Source organism: Astatotilapia calliptera, chromosome 13 (genome assembly GCF_900246225.1).
Source record: "Astatotilapia calliptera chromosome 13, fAstCal1.2, whole genome shotgun sequence".
NCBI lineage: Eukaryota > Metazoa > Chordata > Actinopteri > Cichliformes > Cichlidae > Astatotilapia > Astatotilapia calliptera.
Window position 1 is genome coordinate 580548 of NC_039314.1, and position 21524 is coordinate 602071.

The following is a 21524-nucleotide window of genomic DNA, read 5'->3' on the forward strand; positions in this document are numbered from 1 at the left end:
CTCATCTTTACAGAATCTTTCCAAAACATTTTCAAACATTCAGATCTGTCTTTTATTTTCTTCTTGAAGCCTCATAAATGGTGAACTAAAAACCCGGAACATGGTTTGAAACATAGTTTCAGCTGAAACTGGCATAACATGCTGTGTGTGTGTGTGTGTGTGTGTGTGTGTGTGTGTGTGTGTGTGTGTGTGTGTGTGTGTGTGTGTGTGTGTGTGTGTGTGTGTCAGGATATCACTAGTTAGGTCATGTTTAGACTCATTCACTCCAAAATTATTTAGGCCAAATCTTTAAAACAGTGTCATTTCATACACATTTTCAATTCACTTCAATCGCACAAATGCAGAAATAATTATTTGCAGTATCTTATTTATTATGAGAATGTCATGCCTGATCATTTGTACCTACACCACCAAAAATGGGGGCAAAAGGGAGGAGATCATGTTTAATCGGTTATAAGAAAAGGTCAGAAATATAAGTGCCGACATGAGCAGTGTCCACAGAAACCTCTGACTCTCAGCTCAAAGCTCATATAAACCATTTCTACAACCAGCAAACAAACAAAGACACCGAACAGTTAAAAGAGCAGTGACGTCACCACGAATCTGTGGTCAGGTAATATCCATGTTTTGATTGATGATTTTCTGGAGTTAAATGTGAACCGAAGCATATTTTGGGTGTTATATGCTATTAAATACTTTTTAATTTATTTAAAAGTATTTAATAGCATATAACACCCAAAACATGCTGGGTGTGGAAATAAAAAAATCAGAATTTCCTCTGTTTGAGTCACAGTAACTTTGACATAGTAACATTTGCAGTAAGTCCTAAATGTTCACCTTTAAAATCCCTCCCTCTGTTCATTTTGCCCACATCATGTTTCAGTGGTTGGCCTCAGGTTCTTCAGCTTCCTGACAGTCTGAAGTCAGCTGACAGAGTTTCACCTGCTAAATACACAGAAAATCTTGTTAAAGCCGCACAGTTTGCCCAACAGTAATATTCCCATTAAGCCCTTTCTAAACACTTTATAACAATGTGTCATCACTAAATTATAAACTTCTTCTCCAGATCTGCACGACTGCACTTAGTCACAGACTTTATTTAATTGTCCTGCGGCTGCTATCATATATTTTACCAAACAGTTCTTCTCACACAGTCACAGATATATTTCTCTCAATGCAAACTTCACTCATGTCTCAGACAGGAAACTTGAGTTTTTCTTTTTTTTCTGTCCCCACTCATTCAACTAATTTGCATATTGAGTCACATCTCGAGAAGTTGCCCTGACAACAGAAATGCATATTCAAAACATTGCTGCATAATGCAATTATTATTCTTTTATTTTTATTTCTACAGTCGTCACTTCTTTTGCTCAATCAGCTGGAAACCACTTCTAATTCACTATTTTAAACCTGCTTTAAGCTTCTAATCACTGGTTGGTCCTCCCAGTCTCTTTTTCCTTGTCACAAAAGTCGCTCTATTGTCCTGCAACTTCCTGAGTTATTCCTCAGCTTCAGCCTTTAAGTGTGTTAAATCTACACCATTCAGCATTTATGTCATGTATTCCAATTCATGAGTGTAAGCTGGTCTTCATTACGTGTATGTTGTGTGTTCATATTAATATTGAGTGTAAGCTGGTCTTCGTTGCCTCGATGTGTTTTTATAATCAGATTTAATTCCTGCATCTTTGCGCTGAACTGTGGATTCAAACTGTCTCACTTCTGATTCTCTCCAAAAATAATTTCACATGTGACAATTTCTACATGTGTGTTTTATATTTTTCTATTCATTTATGTATTATTAGTTTATTTATTTCTTTATCTCTCTTTCTTTTTTTATTTACCTTTCTGTTGTGATGCTCTGGATGTTTCTAAACCCACAAATTCAGCCTCAACGTTCAACCCAACTTTCCTCTGCTGTCACTTTAACACGTCCAACCTTCACCTCTCACCGGTCCTCGTCCCCTCTTCTCTCAACTTCCTGTGTGGCCTCCCAAATCAAACACAGGCCCAAATCAGCTGTTTCTTCTTCTCTCTTCCTCTTTTCAGTCTTTTCTTGGCGCTTAACTCCCAGCATGGCAAATATGAACTCAGACAGTCCCATCCAGTGGTTTCACACAGTCATGTCACTGGTACACTTTCCAGCTTGTAATTCAGAGCGCATGTTTCCATCAACATACATGCTGCTGGACCCTTCAGTGTTGTAGGTCAGGTGCACTGTCTTTTTGCCTGCTGTTAATTCTTCAAGTCCACGGTGTTGTTCTGTCTGTCTTCTGTCTTCATCAGGAGATTAACTGTCCTTTAAGCTTCTTCTCAGGATAAGGACAGGATGAGAGGTGAAGCTGTGACATTTTAAACCAAAGCCTGTTTTCGTCCCAATTCTGTTAATCTATCATTTTTCTGCTGTATTCTTCCAGGAGGTTGAGCAAGTCCATGGGCACCTGTATTAACACACTAAGACATTTATTTAATATCATTTTCATTACTATTACTTTGCACTTTCATTCTCTAATTCCTCTGTTTTCATTTTGAAATGTCTCTCACAAGCTCACAAGCTATATTCAGACTTCCTGCTTCACTTCCTGCCAGACACACACTGCGATTGGTTTATAAAGGCCTCTCTTATTAAAATACATAAAACAATCTATCCAGAAAATAAGCACTAAGAATATATATTTAGCTTGTAACATTGTTTAAGTTAATGAACAATTGTGTTGAAAACTGAGATTACAATATCAATCAAGATCATTATAATGATGGTTTTTGCTGTAATTAAACAGTCATGTGGAAATGTGGCAACCACAGAACTTTAGAGGCCTTTTGTTCAATTATGTGTGGACTGTTTCTTTAGTCTCATACACAAATTGTTCTCAGTGTCTATGAGACTGATGAAATATCCATGTGTGCTGAAAGAGACTGTGCTGGTCTGACGCCCTCAACCGAGGTATTGTGGGTAATGAAAGAGCAGATAGGTTGGCTAAAGCAGCTGTTAAAAAAGTAGACATAGATGTGCAGATACCATTGTTGAAATCTGAGGGGAAAGTATACTTTGGACACAAAGTAAGAACTTCTGGAGAATGGCATGGGATAATGGAACAAAAGGGAGACATGGGGTACAAAACACAATAGAAGTTAAGAGGAGTAGTGGGTTAAATAGGCAGCAGGAGAATACAAACAGGTCACTGCTTTCTGAATGGTTCTCTTTTTATGATGGGGAAACATCCGACTGGGTTATGTGATGGTGTAATGCTATGGAGACGGTTGAACATGTGGTTGTTAGTTGCAGGAAGTATAGAAGTCAAAGGAGAGTGTTGAGGGTGGGAACTGGTGGTGAAATGAAACTTACGTTTGAAAAAGTGGTTAATCAGTTAAGTCCTGATGAGGTGAAAGGAGTGGTTTTTCATTTTTGAGAAATACTGATGTCATCAAGAGGATCTGAGGATCTGGAGGAGAAGTAAGAGTAAAAGCCAGGAGATGGCAGTAGTGCAACATCTTTGGATGCAAGCTGCTGTTAAAAATGACAGAAGAAGAAGTTTGCTTGATCGTTCCTCAGCTCGTCTGTGTGAAGCTGAGTGTAAAGAGGCGCCTGCTGTCAGAGAAACACTCTGACTGTTTCACAGAGTCAGACATGTTCAGACTTAATTTCAGTCAGAAACTCAGCATCACATTGATGAAGCTGCAGATTCATTGAGGTTCATTTCTGATTAATTTCTTTGCTGCCAGCTGAAATTTAAATGTAATTTAAAAGAAGGATTCAAGGTTATTGGGTTTTTGAACCCAAAGATATCACATGAACGTGTATGAATTGTATGATATGTCTCTTCTATTTTTCCATCCATCCGTTCGCTTCCACATCTCCTTTTCAGGGTCGTGGGCGGTGCTGGAGCTGTCATCTTCTTCTTCTTCTATTTTTCTATGATCATATTTTGATGTTGACTGTGATTGGTTTTATTTGTTTCTTCGGCGGTTGTAGTGTTTTAATATTTAGACTTTTTTCCATTATTGTAATTGTGTATAAAGTTTGATTTGAATGAAATTTACACTCAAATGCTTTCAGTGTTGCTGTGTTGAGTGTTTGCATGTCTAACGTTTGTATGGAAGACTGGTGGGGGAGGCTGTTACATCTTGCAGGAGGTCTCCTCTCTCCAGGAACTCACTCTGCAGGTGGGGGAGATACAGAAGAGGTGGAGGAAGAACTCAGCCTGGGTGTCTATGTCTTGTGTAGTCTGGAGGATGAGTGGATGACAGGGTGGGTGCAGTTTTCTCTGTGGTGGGATCGGGTGGGCCGTCCCGGGCTCTGTGGGGCCGGGTGGCGCTACTGAACTGGGCCCCAGTCCGGATGGGCCTGGACCCCCTTGCCCCTCCCTTGCTTCCCTCCCGATCTCCAGCTGCCTCCCTCTTCCCGCTCCACCACAATCACCCACACATGCAGGGCCTTGGGGTAAAGGTGTGTCACCAGGGTGCAGGGGAGGCATCCCCCCTCTGTCCCCTTCTGGCTGCCTGTGCCTCAATTTTATCCCACAACTTAGACATTCACATTACTCACACTCTCATAACACATACATATAGGACCTTGGGGGTGGGCACGATACACGGAGTCCAAGTTACCATCAGGGTGTACACCTCACCCCTGGCGCTGTTGCCCACCTCTCAATTTTAAATCCACGTAGACATTGAGGGCTAGCAGGAGGGACTATGCGCTTACCTGCTGCTGAGTAATTGCATATGAGAGCATGAGGGTGGGAATGGATGTTTGTATCTGTGTGTGCCTGTTTGTCTGTCTCTATATGTCAGGTTGGGTATCAGACGCCACCTCTCTGGGGACATCTCAGGCCCTCCAAGGTATGGAGGCCTATCTCCCCCCACCACTCCCCCTGCCAGTGGCAGACGCCTTCAGACATCGGTGCATTGGTGGTTCTTTGTGTCTGGGGATGGGCGTCCAGGTACTGCTTGTCGGGGCCTGGAGCCTGGGGCTCGCTCGGGCTCCTTCGGGGGTGGGGTGCCTTTGGCCTCTCAGCCTGGGGCTCGGTCACTCTGGCACAGCTGGCTGCCGGCGGAGCTCACGGGCACGTCACGTTTAAATCATGCTTTTTATCCATTTTTGTTTTTTAATGTTCTGTAAAGAACTTGGGATCACCTTGTTGTTGAATTGTGCGATATAAATAAACTTGCCTTGCATTTTGGCTGCTACCTCAAAGCACACTGTGCGCTGTCGATCTTACGTGCTGCACAATAATATTCAATATTTAGCATTTACAGTTATATTCACATAGATCATCGCGATGCTGTTGTTTATTATATTGCTCTCTTTTGTTTGCTTGTTTTCTCTTTTTTCTTTCTCAACAGGTGATCCAGGTGATTGATAGATGGATTTTTTGTCTGTTTGTTTTGTTGGCTTGGACAACTTCCTACCAGACCCGTGGAAGTGGAAGCTTCAGTGAAGAAAGATTCCTGCTCCCAGCCGTTCATTGGCTCGGCATTTTAAACCCCTAAAGGGTCACCTGGCCTGTAAATAAACAGGGCCAATAAAAAAAAAATCACAAGAATAATACAAAACTTTCAGCCAGTTTATCTTAATACATTAACTTATTCTTGTGTACACAGTAATTCATAAATAAATAATGTATATTATCAATAAAGATTGATCTAAACAGTTTAACTGCTATGTGCAGATAAAGGTTGCATAGCTTTAAAACATTTGCTATCCAGCAAATATCAGTCAAACTCAACACAAAAGGTAACACAACAATCGTTCAAATTGTTTGGACCGGTGATCCAAATCAACTGGCGTTGGTCAAACAGATGTGTGGTAGACTTACTTTGAAGGAGCTGCTACCGACAAACCAGCAAATAAACACCAAATATTTCATCTGTGACATTTGTGAGGTTTCCTCAAACACACTCCGTCAGTCTTGTTGCTGTTGAACGACAAACTATTTAAAAATGTCGCGGGTTTACCTGGTCATATTCTCATTCACGGGGCGCTCGCCAAAACAAAAGCAAACCATTAACACCACGCCGATGCTGTTCACAGGACAGCAAGAGTAACGATCAGGAGCATCTGGTCTTCGTTATCGTTCCCCTCGTACGTGTTATTACTGCGATTTCAGCGTTTTCGCTTCACAACTAAAGTGTGCAGTTTACTTTGTGTGCACTCAAATGGAGTCAAGTCAATTAGCGCCACCTGTGGTCAAGTGCCATAGCCTACAGCCAGATGAACTTGTGACACACATCTGAGCCACGTTTGAATTCCTGTTTCATGCACAATACATTTGTAACTTTTAATTTTTTCTGTTTTTGTGTCTTGCAAATAAACCTTTAAACTGATTTGAAATGATGTTATGTATTTATTTTTGGCCCTTATCTACGGTGGCCCTGAGAGGCCAAACGGACTGCAACTTAAGAAAACACCAGCAATAAAAAAAAAAACGCTGCAAAAGCACAAAAAACACAACTGAAATAGGAAAAAAGAAAACTGAACTGTTTCTGGGGAGACAATAGTAATTAGTAATAAACAGAGCCAGTGTGACTAAGTGGAGCTTGTGAGAGTGAGTGGATTGAAGAAAGTGAGGGACTCAGATGTGTCAGTTGGTTTGTCTTTGTTTGTGAGTGTGGAGGAGAGTTAGATTGGGTTGGTTTTAAAGCTAAGTTAAGAATATTCTGAATTTCAATTCAATTTTATTTATATAGCACCAAATCACAACAACAGTCGCCTCAAGGCGCTTTATATTGTACAGTTTAATTTCCAAAACTTGCATATGATCTTCAGTTTGCAGCTGGACTATCACATAGCAGCTGGAGCAGTCTCACATGGAGGCCAGTCCACTGCTGCCACCTGTGGCCAAGTGCCATAGCCTACTACTAGATGAACTTGTGACACACATCTGCAGCAGAGGCTGAGTGGCTGCTCTCACACCTGGAGCATCCAAATCGACCCACAAACACGTTGAAAGATGCAATGCCATCAATGTGGATTGTCCAGACTGAGAGACCTCTTCCCTCTGACCCCTCCCCAAACCCTCAAACCCTCCTACCCACCTCGACATACAAACTCTGTGTGGCTTCACGTGTTCTGTTGATGTTTACATGATCGAAATAACTTGAATACAAACACAAACAAACAAAGAGGAAGACCGCACCGGAAGGAAACAACTACAAGTCCCAGCATCCTCTGTGTTTAGGGAGCAGCAGTGAAAGTGAAAGCAGGAGGAGGAAGGTGGAGCTGAGGCAGGTGAGTGTTAACATGAATATGTTTCTTCTTATGACATAAAATAATTCCACGCTGTTCGTGTCTGTGGGTGAAATGTGAGGCCGGTCGGCTCCTCTGAGCGCTGGTTTCCTGTAAGTAGAGAGGAAGTGAGTTTAGCTGAGCCTCCGTTTAGTGTGAGAGAGCAGGAGGAGAGTGAGAGCTGTGCTGAGGCAGGGTGAGTGTTAACACCGCTCTGACATTACTGTGTCTCTGTGGCGGGAACAACAGGCTCCGTCAGTGGAGGCAAAAATAATCAGACTTTGGTTTTTCAAAGGAAACAACTTTATGTCGGAAGTTCCCGCACGCTCATTGGATAACGATGTGTCAATCTCGAGCTATTAGCCAATGAGCGTGCGGATTCACAGAAAGACCCGCCTTTATCACGGGACTTTAAAAACTACAATGGCGACAGAAACTCCGTGAGTGGAGTTCAGGGTGACGTTATGAAACTGTGACGTTTGAGCCACTTCCTGTTCTCAGTCCCAGCGTCCTGATCACCGAGGTTTCTGTTGCTCTGATATCTGATATTGATTATATTGGTAAACAGGCTGTAGCATAAACATCAAACACAGCTGAAGCAGTTTTTGGATGGTTGGCTTCAAATGATCCGTCGGTTTGAAAAGTAAAAACAATTAAAAAAAGGTGAAGCTGATGCAGGGTGAGTGTTAACACCAGGACTTTAGAGGGAAGAAGAGTCACAGCTCAGCATGTTGTTGACGGGTTGTTGTTCAGTCGGGGGAAGACATCTGAATCATTGCAGGGGGAATGGCTTTCACAACTTTAATGAATTTACTCTGAGTACATGATATGCCATAATTATCTATGAATTTGTTATATGTTAACACATTTCCGTCATTGTCTAAAAGGTGTAAAACCGTCCAAATGCCATGATCCATCCAATCCTTATAAAAGATGGATTTTCTTTTATCGTATACATCTGTTGTTCCAAATCGAATTTGTATGTGGAGAAAAAATATGCTTGTGTATCATTTTCCAGTACTGGAGAACCTGTTTGTGAAAATTGGATAATTTAATTTGGAAATTTCAAAGTCGCACTTTATAAGAAATTCAATGCCACCCAGCTTCTCCAAAATTACTTTGGGGAAATAAAACCAAATACTGTTTGAATTATTTATGAAAGATTGCAACCATTTGAGTTTGATGGAACCATCATTGCTTCAAAATCAATCGCATTCAAACCTCCTTCTTCAAATGACTTCACTATATCATTCTTCCTAACATAATGTTGCTTGTTTCTCCAAATGTAATTGAAATTAATTTGATTTATATTATTGATTAGACTATTGGAAACATATAAACATTGTGATGGATAAATCAATCCAGAGATACCTTCTGTTTTAGTAAGCAAGACACGTCCAAAGATGGAGAGGTGTCTTTGTAGCCTGTAATCTTTTTGATTTCTGGGTAATTTGCTCAAAATGTAGATTTTCTCTATTATTTGTGTTCTTTGACATTATAATACCCAAATATTTAATGTCAGTTTTAACAGCTATGTTAAGAGAGCTACTAGGTCACAATCACGAATAGTTAATAATTTGCATTTTCTAATATTCAGGTACAAACCAGAAGCCTTTGAGAAAAGTGAAATTTCATTCATGTTCTATAAAAACTGACGATTCCTCGTCTAACATTAAAGCGTTTAGATGTTCCAAAAGGTAAAGAAACAGAACTATTGAGTCAGAGTATAATAAAGAAATTAAATCTATGAAGTTTTGTTTACCAAAACCAAAATAGGGTAGAGCTTTTAAAATAAAAGGATGTTCGACCGTATCAAATGCCTTATAAAAGTCTAAAAAAAGAATCACACCATCATCTTCAATTAAGTGATTAGAATCCAGTAGATCTACAACCAATCTAATATTATTGGTCGTAGATTATCGATTAGTCTTTTATCTTTACCAGGTTTGGGAATAAGGGAGATAAGACCCTGTTTCATTGTCGTTGCTAACATTTCATTACTAATGATTTCAGTAATAGTTTTGAAGAAAAATTCTTTTATTTCTTTCCAGAAGAATTTATAAAAGATTGCAGTCAAGCCATCCTGACCAGGAGCTTTGTCATTTTCAGTTTGTTTAAGGCTTGATCTCAGTCATCCAGTGATATATCAGAATCACAAATTTCTCTGAATGCAGAATCGATTTTTGGAGTATAAGGTTCAATCTGATCACAAAAAGTTAATGAATCAGCAATTAAATATTTTGAGGAGAATAAATTTGAGTAAAATTTATGTTTTTCTTCCGCTACAGTCTTATGATTTGTGCATTCCTCCCCATTTATGATTAATGTATTAATAGATTTCTTTTCTTGCCTCCGTTTCTCCAAATTGTAGAAATATGAAGCACTTTTTCAGCTTCTTCTATCCATTTTGCACGAGCTCTAATGTAAGCTCCATGAGCCTTTTTCTTGTATAGATCATCTAATTGAGTAAAGACAACAGGGATTTCTTATCAGCCTCTGACATAAAATGTCTATTACAATAGTTATTTATATCGTAAAGTAATTTACTTTCAAATTCCTTCTGTTGTCTACTTTTCATTTTACTAAACGTAATTGAAAATTCTCTAACTTTAAATGAAAAAATTCCCATCTATGTATGTAATTGCCAATTGTTACGTTGTTGTAAATGTTATGGAGGAGCTCTTTAACTATCTTAACATACCCGTCATCAATTAATAGATCTGCATTTAATTTCCAGTAATCTTTTTTAAACTGCGTTTTATTTTCAGGGTTAAGTTTAAAAGTAATAATACTGTGATCTGTCAACGGGGCTGCTGAGATGGAAACATGTGAAACATCTATATAGTAAAGTCGACCCAACCACAGTATGGAATGCCAGGAGTGCCATAATGAATTAATTAAATGCACCATTGAATAATAAATTAAATGTGACAATAATTAATTAAAATTTGAAATAATTAATTAAAATGGGAAATAAATAATTAAATAAACATTTTTTGACACATTTAATTAATTAATTAATTAGTTCACGTTTTAATTAATTATTGCCACATTTAAATAATTATTTAATGGTGTATTTAATTAATTCATTTTGGCACAGTTGACTTTTCAGGTCTCACCATAAATTTATTTATGTGTCAACCTCACCCATCAAACCCAGGGGGCGGGGTTAATGCTGATCGAGTCAGAACCATTGCTTTGGCCTGGTGGCCATTGTTTTTAGAAGGCGTTACTGCACACCAACAACTGCCATGTGGAAACTAACAGAACTGAACTTTGAAAAACCCTGTTTGTGTTTGTGTGTGGGATGGACTCAAGCGCAGACAAGGCAGCTAGAATACAGTTCCGTTTTTACTATACAACACCAGGTGCAAATATATACAAGTGAGATGGCAGGGGGAATCCAGGGCACAGGGAAATCCGGGAAAGGAGCTCTTCACACACGAGGGACTTCATAAAAAACACAGCACACCAAGGGTTCCAGGGAAACGGAATTCCTGTTTACAGACAACAAGTGATTAATCCAAAGGGTCAGCGATACGAAAAGGCAACAAGAGACTAGTACTCCGGAGCTTACTACCGAGGTTACTCAATAGTCCAGCGACGAGATGTTTCCAGCCTCTGCCTTAAGTAGTGGATGAGTTTAGGCGATGAGCCACAGATGTGTGATTAACTTCAGGTGCAAGGGCCAGGGGCGGGAGCCCGCAATGAGCTCCGCCCTGGCGAGACACAGCTAGCGTGAGAGAGGTAGATGTAAACAAGAAACATATGTAGCCAACCTGAGTCAGCCGGGCAGACACGGGGACCATGACAGTTTGTGTCTCACCAAATACCGTTTTAATATTTTTTAGCCGAGAATGTAGCGGTTTAATCTTCAGATGTCTGGTCGGTTTGTCAAGATACAGCTTTTTTGCAAAAGTGCTTCGATGATTTCGGAGATGTCTGCCCAGCCCAGTCTCACGGCAAAGCGTGGGACAGACCCGCTCGCCTCGCAAGCAATCGAGCTGCTATTACCACCGACAAAGCGCAGGCCGGTACACAGCTGTAATAACCCCCGCTGCACACTGACTTCATTTACAGAGGTTATATTTATCGTGTTTTTATTTCCTGATGTTCGTATGTGTCATACGTGTTCCAGTCACCAATTCTGAATTATAACTAACATTAAAAACATGTTTAAGGAGGAGAGAGAGCAAAAAGATTCGATTAACATCTGATGTTTGGGTTTTTGTTCAATAATCAGCGTGACCTGATAAACACATAAAAGAAATAACGTTGGTGTTTCCGTCATGTAGTAACTGTTAGGTTTAACTGTACAAAGGTGGTTCGACACTATGAAACACACACAGACTTCATGATGTTCGCCTCATTTTTTTATTGTGAATATTAATCATGAGGGTAAACGGCCCTGTACACCACGGAGCGAGGTCAGCATGTCCACCATATCTTCAGCTCTCTGAGTTAACCCATCAAACTAATCTAACGCTCATCTACGAATAATTCACGGCTCATATCAATATTATTTTACAGAAAATCATCCTTATTACTGCCAACTATTCCAGATACCATCAAATGTTAAAGGAAAATATCAGGATGAGTGTCTGTGAGCTGAGAAGGACGTGAAGCGAGCAGTTTATCCCAGAGCTGAAGCTGCTCTGTGTGCAGAGATGAGCTCAGATTCCTGCTGTGATTGATCAACAGTCACAGAAATGTAGACTTGTAGTTATTACTGCAGTATGGTCACAGCAGATACTGATAAACATGTATTATGAGGATGGATGATCAAGTTTCTCACTCTCTCCTTTAAATCTCAGTTTTTTCTTCTTCACAGTTTATCTGTTAATTTATTAATGAATAACACTGAAAGAGTTTCTGTTATATTTCCCCTTGAACATCAGCTTATTAGGGCGGCATTAGGAAATAGCCCCCCTCCAAAGAATGAATAAATGAATGATGATAATAATAAAATGATTCAAAAGCAGAGCTCAGAGTGGTAGAATGGTCAAACATGGATCCACGGGTGGTTCAACTGCATTTGGTGACGTGACTAAAGCAAATCTTTCAAATAATCCCACCATCAACGGGATGTTGTCTCCTTTACTACGGTTACTTTACTTGGTCACCGTGTGAATTTCTTTGAAATGAACCAAATTCTTTTATTTGTTGGTTGTTGCATATTTAACCTCTACAGTCAGGAAAGGAGGAGATGAGGCCTCAACAATGTTGGGTTGTAGCTGTGCTTCAGGTTAGAGTGAGTGTCCATGGAATAAATGTAAGTCAGTGAACTGGAAACATGACTGTGTTCAAACTTTGTTTTCCTTTTTATAATGAGTCTAATCAAAGGTGGACAGAAGTATCTCCACTGTGACTTTTCTGTGTCACCATCAGAGCTTCTGCACAGTGTTTCTGGGGCAGATAACATTGCAGCATTATGGAGACATTATGGAGACAAAAAGAAAAGCGTCTGGACTTCTTTAAGTTAAACTTAAAGAAATCCAGACGCTTTTCTTGGACTGTTGGTTTCAGTGTTGAGTCTCATTCACACACTCCCTCAGACTCTTCACACACACTGATTTGCTGACATAAACACACTCCTGTGTGCTTCACACACACACTGAGGACCATCTACAGACTGTGAGCTCCGTCTTCTTTGTCTTTGGAGCCGAACTCTGACAAAGTTAGGAACAAGAGAATATGAGGAGATGCACTGTCTGCAGAACCAGTGTCCACAGCTGGTAGAGACTGGATCCTTCAGGACGTCCTGACACAAAGCACAGCAGGACAGCTGCTCCTCATCACAAACACCACTCCTCTTCCTCTCTCTGTGAACACATTCTTTTCACTAAAACATTTACTGTCAGTGAAAACATCCAGATGTGACCAAACTGCAGTTCCTCACAGTTCCTTTGATGTCATCAACACTAATGAGCTGCTCTTCCTGTCTGCCTGTCTCATTAAACACTGAGTGATGAATACAAACTCAACACTTCCTGCAGACTTCCTGACTTCACAATAAAAGCTTTCCATCAGAGAGACAGTTATGACTTTCACTGTTTTACAGCCGCTGTGTGCAGATCATCTGGGTCAGTTCACTCTGAAGCAGCTTAGAAGTGTCCGTGTAGAGCCGTGGTCTGACACACAGAGACTTCTGATTTTCTCTATTTAAACAAACATGATGAAGATGAGCAGGTTTCTCTTCTAGTATAAACTCTGTGTCTCTGGCTCATGATGGCTTTTCAGGTTTTATGTTTTGCTCTCTCCTGCTAGCGTTTTGCCTGCCTGGGTAGAGCTTGTAATGGCCTCTCGCTCTTGGTCCACACAGTTATGATGATTACACCACCTGTTGCTGATTCACCTGGGCTTACCGGTAACCATTTAACGCTGCGGCATGGAGCAGTTCGTCGCTGGGACATTGACCCTCCTGTGTTCATGATCTCAGCTCCTTGCTAAGAAATCTCTCTAAATTCACCAGTTGGGTAAACTTTGTGTATACTTTGAGTATATATTTCCCCGGACCTGGTTACAGACGCTTACCTGTGATTCCTGTGTGTGGCTGTGTGAGTGGAGAGCAGGACAAGAGTGACTGAAGAGGAGTGAGTGTGGACTCCCTTCCCTCTTTTCCCTGGAGCCCTGGACCCCCTCCCCAACTCACTGTACATATATAGAGCACTGTGGTTCACCCCTTTGGTAAATAAACTGTCACCTTTTTGTTTGTCAGAACTCAGTCTGTGCTTGAGTTCCTCTGTTAGCCATGACATTTTGTTGGTTCTCTGTCTTCAGGTCCCTGTAAGTGTTTGATCTAAAACATTATATTTATTCTGCTTTGATTGTTTTGTGTGCTGAGGGATATTGTTGCACGATCCACTTTTTCTTATCACTCAAATATCCTGATACTTTCAGAAAGTTGGAGAGCTCTCCTGGCTTGCTTAGTCTTTGCTCTGTACTGCAGTACTTGCACTGGTTTCACTGGACAAGTCTGCATGTGAATCTACAACTGATCTGACATTGTGGCACAAACACAGTAACAAACACTACGAGCACCTTGTTTCATGTGCAGTGGCTTTCTTCTCATTCTGTTACTGAACCTGTATGAAAAGCCTCTCACTGCCAGCATCCTTCCAGCCCCACGACAACAAGACCAACTCACATCTTCACAACACCAGAATTTTTCCCCTTTTTTTGGAGAAACTGAGAAGCCAATAGGATTGTAGCTCAAACTTGCCCACAGTCCTGCTTCATCACTGCTCACTCCTACCTGTGTTGGTGCTCAGTGGACAGTCATTAGGGTTGCCAACTCCCTGAAAAATAAATAAGGACACCTCGTGGCCAGGGCCGGGCAACCTAAGTTGTCTTCACCTTTCCAGTGTGGTAGCTCTTTTTTGTGTGTGTGAAATTATTTTTTAACCATTTGACTTGAATTTGATTTAAGCAGATGCATATTCTATTCTTTGTGATATGACCATATGGGAAACAAATGATCCTTTAGCCATTTATTTTTAGCTCAAAATGACAACATTAACACAGTAAAACAGGTCTCTTTCTTAAACAGAAGCCTGTCTGCTTAACTTTTGAGAATAAAAGTAAATCTTTCTTTAAAAGAACTCTGTCCTGCTTAACTTAAAATTATATAAATTAATAGAAAGCAATAGAATGAAAAATATTCTTGTAACAGTGCACATATAGTGCATTTAGTGCAATTGGCTTCAGCTGAGGTATTATTTCAGCTTTTCTAATGCTAATCAGCTGCCTCTGTTTGTAAACCCACCTTGTTTCCCATGATTACGCATCATAACTTCATCATCATGTATTCATTCTATGTTATTACTTTTATGTATTAGTCATCTATTTGTTGTAATCATCTATCCTTGCAGTTGTTTATTACACAAAATAAATTATATTATCACACTTCTGGCCACATAGCCGCTGAGTATTCACTGCACATGCCCATATTAACCTTAACCAGAGGGTTTAAAAAACAAACCAGTGTTACATACCATATCTGCTTCTGCCGTGGCCTGGTGGACAAAAAATTGGTTTAGGGTTCCCCGAGCTTTCACGCCCCTCATGTTCTTCATGTGCCCACCATTAGAAAGCATGCCTATGGAAAAAGTGCGCCGGCAACACAGTGCAGTGCGCTTGTAAAGGTGTTATTCGTGCACTTTCCCAGCCAGGCGTTTTCCTTTTCCCATTCTCCTCCCTGCTACTTTTGCAGCCTTTTTTTCTTTCTCTGAGGGGAACAAACATTGCTGCTCTAATGCTGGGCTTACACTGTGCAATTTTTGGCCCATTTTGAGACGATTTATGAGTCATGCGACCGATTTGGCGATCGGCCCGATTTTGCCCTTCATCGTGTGTCGTGTAGTATACGTGGGGTAACGAGAAGCGATTAACACCTCACGACCAGCTCCCGATCATCAATCGCTCGTGAGCGTGTCACCACAGGCGCTCACACTGCTCACGCGCAAACACGTAAACGTTGGTGAAAAAGACGGAGCAGCACGGCTGTGCAGCGTGTGATCTGGACACAAGCGATGGAGGCACAACTTGTAGAACTTTGGAAAGCTCATCCGAGCCTTTTCAATGTGGCATCACAAAATTATCACGACCACAACAACCGTGAAAATAGTTGGATTTACACTGCTGCTCAATCACAGCTGCCTGATCAATGTTTTTCATTAGCAATTTAGCAAAGTTGATGGTGGTGGTGTGTCAGAGAGAGCGAGCGACAGATTTTCTGTTATAACCTTCATTTTATGGAGGCACAGTGTGAGCTCTCAGGTCGCATCAGAGCATCGGGCGGTATAGTGTGAGACCTGCATCGTGACCTACCCAACTGCGAGTCAATCGTGCAGTTTGAGCAGGAGCTGAAAACGTGACTGAAAAAATCGCACAGTGTTCTGCCCAGCTTTAGGTGTACTGTCGTCCGAAGACTTGCACCGGCGAGTGTCAGCGTTTGTTTCCCTGTGGCCATGCTTCTTGTTGTGTGGTCATCTGGTTGTCTTCCGGTTATTTTCTCCCGCTAAGCGACCCTTTCCCTCGACCAATGAGATGAGCGGTCAATCTGGAATTTCATACTCGACATTGTCATAAGTGCTGGTTGTCAGCTCATTGGTCACCAAAGCAGGATGATGGGCTGGGAATTAATGTTTTCAAACAAAGGCGTTAATTCCATTAACATTTTATAGACCACTGTGTGTGATTCTCACTGTATTACGGGACCAAAGTGGCGTCCCCTTATTAGCTGCAATACGGGACGAGAGTGCGTCCCTTATTAGCTTCAATACGGAACCAAAGGCCCTTATTAGCTCAATACGGGACAAAGTGCGTCCCTTATTAGCTCAATACGGGACAAAGTGCGTCCCTTATTAGCTCAATACGGGACAAAGTGCGTCCCTTATTAGCTCAATACGGGACGTGTGCTTTTGTTTCTAAATACGGGACGATTCCGTTTTTTAAGGGACGGTTGGCAACCCTAACAGTCATAGCCTGCTGCTAGCATGAATGCTAAACGTACTGCTGTGGATGATCAGCAGAAAAACATGTGGTCAGTTTGACTGTTTGCTGTATTTAAAGTGTTTTTCTCAGTTCGTCTGTATTCAAAGTGCATTCGGGGCTTTAGCTGACAGCTCTTTGTGCTAACAAACTAAACTCTCTTAGTTTAAGCCAACAGACTTTACCAAACACAAAGCCTGCTGCTGCCTCCATGGGTTAGCTGTGTGACTGGTGTTTACACCAATGAAATCTAAATCACACTAATGTGTCCTCCAAGGTGTTTGGTGGGAGCACTGAGTGAAACATAAGAGCTCTGGTTAGCCTCATCAGCTGGATAGGCTGTCCACCCTAGTCCAGGCTTTTAACTTCAAATCTCTGATTGGCTTTCTAAACAATTACCTTGTTAGAACAGACAGAGACCATGATCAATTAGGCTCCTCCTGGATCTATAGTCTAAAATCAGTGCAAGTTGTTGCCCCTTTCTGTTCTTCTGCTGGAGCCAAATATTCGAAATCTTGGAATAATATTTGCTTCTTCTTTGGTCCTTTGACTCACATGTAAAGTCTCTGGTCTCGTTCCCTGGTTCTTTCATTTAAGGGAATATTTCCTAAACTGCGAACATATTCGGTCTCCTTAGCGGAACTGGACGAAAAAATTGTCCGATGGATTTGTGTCATTGCGTTTAGATTATTGTAATTCCCTGTTTACCAGCTTGGATAAATCATCTCCTTTCTCGCCTCCAAGCTGTACAAAAACGCAGCAGCCAGACTACTAACTCGCTCTACCCAGCGAGCTCAACATCACTCCTATTTTATGTTCTTTACATTGGTCCCAATAGAATTTTAGGAATTCGTTTTAAATGATTGTGTTTAACGTACATAGCACTAAATGGCCCCAGATTATTTATCCAAGCTTCTCACTAAATACATGCTGCTCGCTGTCTCCGCTCACAGACGTCAGAGTTTGTTGGTTGCTCCCAGAAACACGTGTGAAGGACGAAAGGGGGCGGAGCCTTCAGGTCTGTGGCACCAAGGCTGTGAACAGTCTACCTCTACAACTACGTTTGGTTGACTCTGTGGGATCCTTTAAAAAACAGTTAAAAAACTTTACTGTTTAAACAAGCTTTCTGTTGACCAATGCTGTTTACATTGTTATATTTTTAATTTACATTTAAACTCTATATTGTGTATATTGTGCATTTTGCTATTTATCGTACTGTTTATTTTAATCTCTGTGTGCAGCACTTTGTGACTACCTGTCTATGAAAAGCGCTTAATAAATAAACTTTACTTACTTACTTACTAAAATAACAAACAGGGCTGTGAGGAGCAACTGAAGTGGATTAAAAATACTGTTTAAAGATAAAAAACACTTTGATGTTCTCTCGTTACGCTAACAAGTCCAAACCCTGGGTAACTATTTTAGCTTTAATAACTGTGGATTCAGGTATCCTGAACCCATCTTTGGACATTTGTAATTAAATATTTTAAAACTCAATCAAAGACTCCTGATGTGGCTGTTTGGAGAAGGAAAAGAGGGACAAAGTGGAGCATCGAGCTGAGGCTTCATTCACTGCAAACCTACAGTTGTGTTTCCTTATTTCTGCTGTTTGCATGTTCACAGCTGAAATAAAGCTGCCTCTTTGACTTCATCCTGTTGTGTTTGGGTCCAATTCTGCCTGCCACACAGCACTACAGGACAAAGTCTAAGATTTTTATCTTTTTAATGAATCTTTGGTCATATTTATCCAGGAAAACACAAACATGTAAAGGAGTCATCACAGTTCTCTGACCTCGTTGGTCCAGGTTCATCACTGAACTCTGGAGGTTTATGTCTGGACCGGTCACTCCTCACAGACAGACAGCTGGATCCTGCAGACTGTGACCTCTGACCTCTGCAGACACAAACATGTTTTATTCAATGATCAATTCTCTGATAAAGTGATTGAAGCAGCTGTGATCACACAGACTGCAGATAATGCCTGTTTCCTGTCAGTAACAGTCCTCTTAGATTAGAGTTCAGCTTTTTACAGGAAAACAAATGTCCCTGAATGCAACAGTGAGACACAGTCTGCCTGTGTGGCTGTGATAGCTGCCGTTAGGAGCGCTCATGTGTTTGCAGTTAGACGAGAGATGTTATCCATCATGGACACGTTAACAAATCCTGCCAGCATCACGTGGCACAAAACACTTTGTGTTCCTGTCATCTGCAAGCAACAGGAAGTTCATTAATTAAAGGCGGCGATGGAGACACGACTGTGATGGTTCTCCTTCATCCAGCTGTTACACACATTCTGGGCTCACACGACGAGCTCTTTGTCTAATACAGCAGCTGCTCTCTTGAACACTTTTCTGAAGAGGAGCTGCACAAACCTTTTTGTTTGCTTTCTAGAGCAGCGTATCAAAGTCAAACTACCCACTGCTAGCAAGCTGTTTCTATCATAGTTTAGGATCCAGAATGTGTGAGGTACTAAATTTACACCTCTGATTAAAATACATAGTTAAAAACAGCCAATTGAGTCCAAATGTGTTCTTAAACCAGATAAACTGACAGTTACAGCTGAGCCTGTGTGTCCTTGGAGACACTGCTCTGCTACAGAGATGCATTTTAGAACCAGGAAACATCAAAATCATTAAATCAGAGAGTTCTTGTTACTAACAGCTCACCGTCTCTGCAGCAGACACAGGCTGGGATTTAAAACCAATGAATCGATGATTGGACCAGTCACTCTTTAAGGACACAGAGCTGGATGGTTTCTCATTGACGCTAAAAATATGTGAACATGTGTCACATGCCAATGTGACCAATACATTACATAAAAAGTATAAACTATGTAAATAGTGTGGGGATGAACAGAAAAGTATTTTACCAGCATAATATAATCTGCAGTATGATCATTGCTTTAACCAATGTAACAGTAGCTTTAAGATGGCCTTAAGATGTTTATGATGATGATTAACTTTGTATTTCAGGTGCAGTTATAACTATTTTATACATATTGCATATCTGTGCTTATTTGAGTTGATGTTCAGGTTCTTATAAAGGTCTTAAGCCTCACGTGAGCGTGACTGTTCAGGTGATACATGCTGAGGGAAAACTAGAAACATAGAAGGAATTGCAATACATGCTTACAAAACACTTATATCAGGTTCATTTATATTAAGGTTTTAGTAGAGGTTCTTGGTTAAAACATTTATTTGGTAGAAGACATACACATAGTCTCAGTGAGCCTCTGTCCTGGTGAAAGGTCAGAAGTGCAACAGGTGAATTGAGAAAGAGCATTTGAGGACGAGACACAGACAGTAGGAGGTGAAGAGGTGACACAAAGAGCATGTGAGGTCAACACGTACACACACATTAGTTAAGATTTATTTAGAGGAGAGATTAGTTAGGTCTAGACAAGAAAGAGGAACAATTCATTTTAAGATAAGAACGGAAAGTACCAAGCCATGAAAATAGAAGATGATTTTCTGGGTGAAAAGTCATGATGATGTTGATCTGATCTATGTATAAAATGTACCGGTGACGCATGAAGGGGCGTCAGTAAACAAACCCTGATGTTATAAAATAATTGTTTGTGCCTTAGTAAGTTGAAGATCAATTGCTGTTTTCAGTGATCTTCCCACGTGTGAATTAAAATCTTCGTTTGACTTCACCCGGCCGGACCAGTGTGGTTATTTTTCGATCACCTCTTGTACCCTTTCTCAACTTTTGAATCTTAACAATAGTATATTATTTAAATCGTTAAATAGTAAAAAGCTGATTAAAATTTCAAACATTTTAATACTGACATGAACTTACTTTTTGTCAGATGACTTTTTTTGCCCTAAATTACGAAAGAAATGCTTCACCCGTTTGCTCTTAGAGGACACACTTCTGGGTGGAGGTCCAGGCGGGTTCCTGTGAATAATGATGCAGCAGTGATGTGAGTGCTGAGCTGTGACATGGAGAAGAGTCATGCGACAGTTAGAGATGGTCATCTCACCTCTGAGCTTTTGGTCTGGCTCTCATGTTCCCCACACAGAGTGCTTTTAGAGGGAGGGACTCCCTCCTCTCTGTCCTCACCACTGATCCATGCTGCTCAGTTCACATCAGCTCACACACACTTTCTACCTTCACCTGCAGAGGAAAACACAAATCATTCATGTGCACAATCAACTGAGAGCTGCAGAGGTCGTGTCTGATGTGTTGGAACTAACATCCATCTGAGACGCAGCTTTCATCAGTTCACTACAAAAAAGTGTCACAGAGCCCAGTTCAGCCTCCAAATCCTCCATTACTGTAGTTCCTACAAAGCAGCAGGTCAAAACATGGCTGCAGAGAGCAGCTTTATTTCAGTAACCATGTCCAGGACCGAGCTGACTGCTTACAGAGTTCATACTCTAAACTGCTAGCTGCTCTGCTAGCTAAGCTAACTCAAGTAACAGTGACTCTGACAGCAGTTACTGTGGAAACAGCGGCCGAGCTCAGGACACATTCAGTGTGTTTAGTCTGAGTCCTGGACTCTGATTCAATGGATTCAATCCAGCTCAGAGTTTCATGTGTTCATCAGAATAAAATACATGTACTAATATAACAGAAGTGATGCTCTGAATGCAGGACTGTAATGGAGGATAAATAAGGTTTTTACAGCCTGAAAGAAAACATTCAGTTCATATATTTGTAGACAGTGAAGCAGTTTTTAATACTGCAGCTGTTTCCTTCACCTGTGTGTGTGTGAGCCACACCTTCATGTGCTGCTTTAGAAATATGTGGTCTGACTGCTCAGCTGAGTCTAGGAGGAAAGTTCACACGCTGGAGAAAGTTT

The 21524-nt window shown here is 40.9% G+C and overlaps 1 protein-coding gene and 1 pseudogene across 1 annotated transcript in view; one reads left to right on the plus strand and one right to left on the minus strand.

Annotated features, from left to right (window-relative positions):
• The window catches only part of LOC113035137 (NACHT, LRR and PYD domains-containing protein 12-like), a 257654-nt pseudogene extending 236922 nt beyond the window's left edge, over window positions 1–20732 (minus strand).
• LOC113035143 (protein NLRC3-like) overlaps window positions 1–21524 on the plus strand; it is a 312272-nt gene that overhangs the window by 258751 nt on the left and 31997 nt on the right. The window lies entirely within an intron of this gene.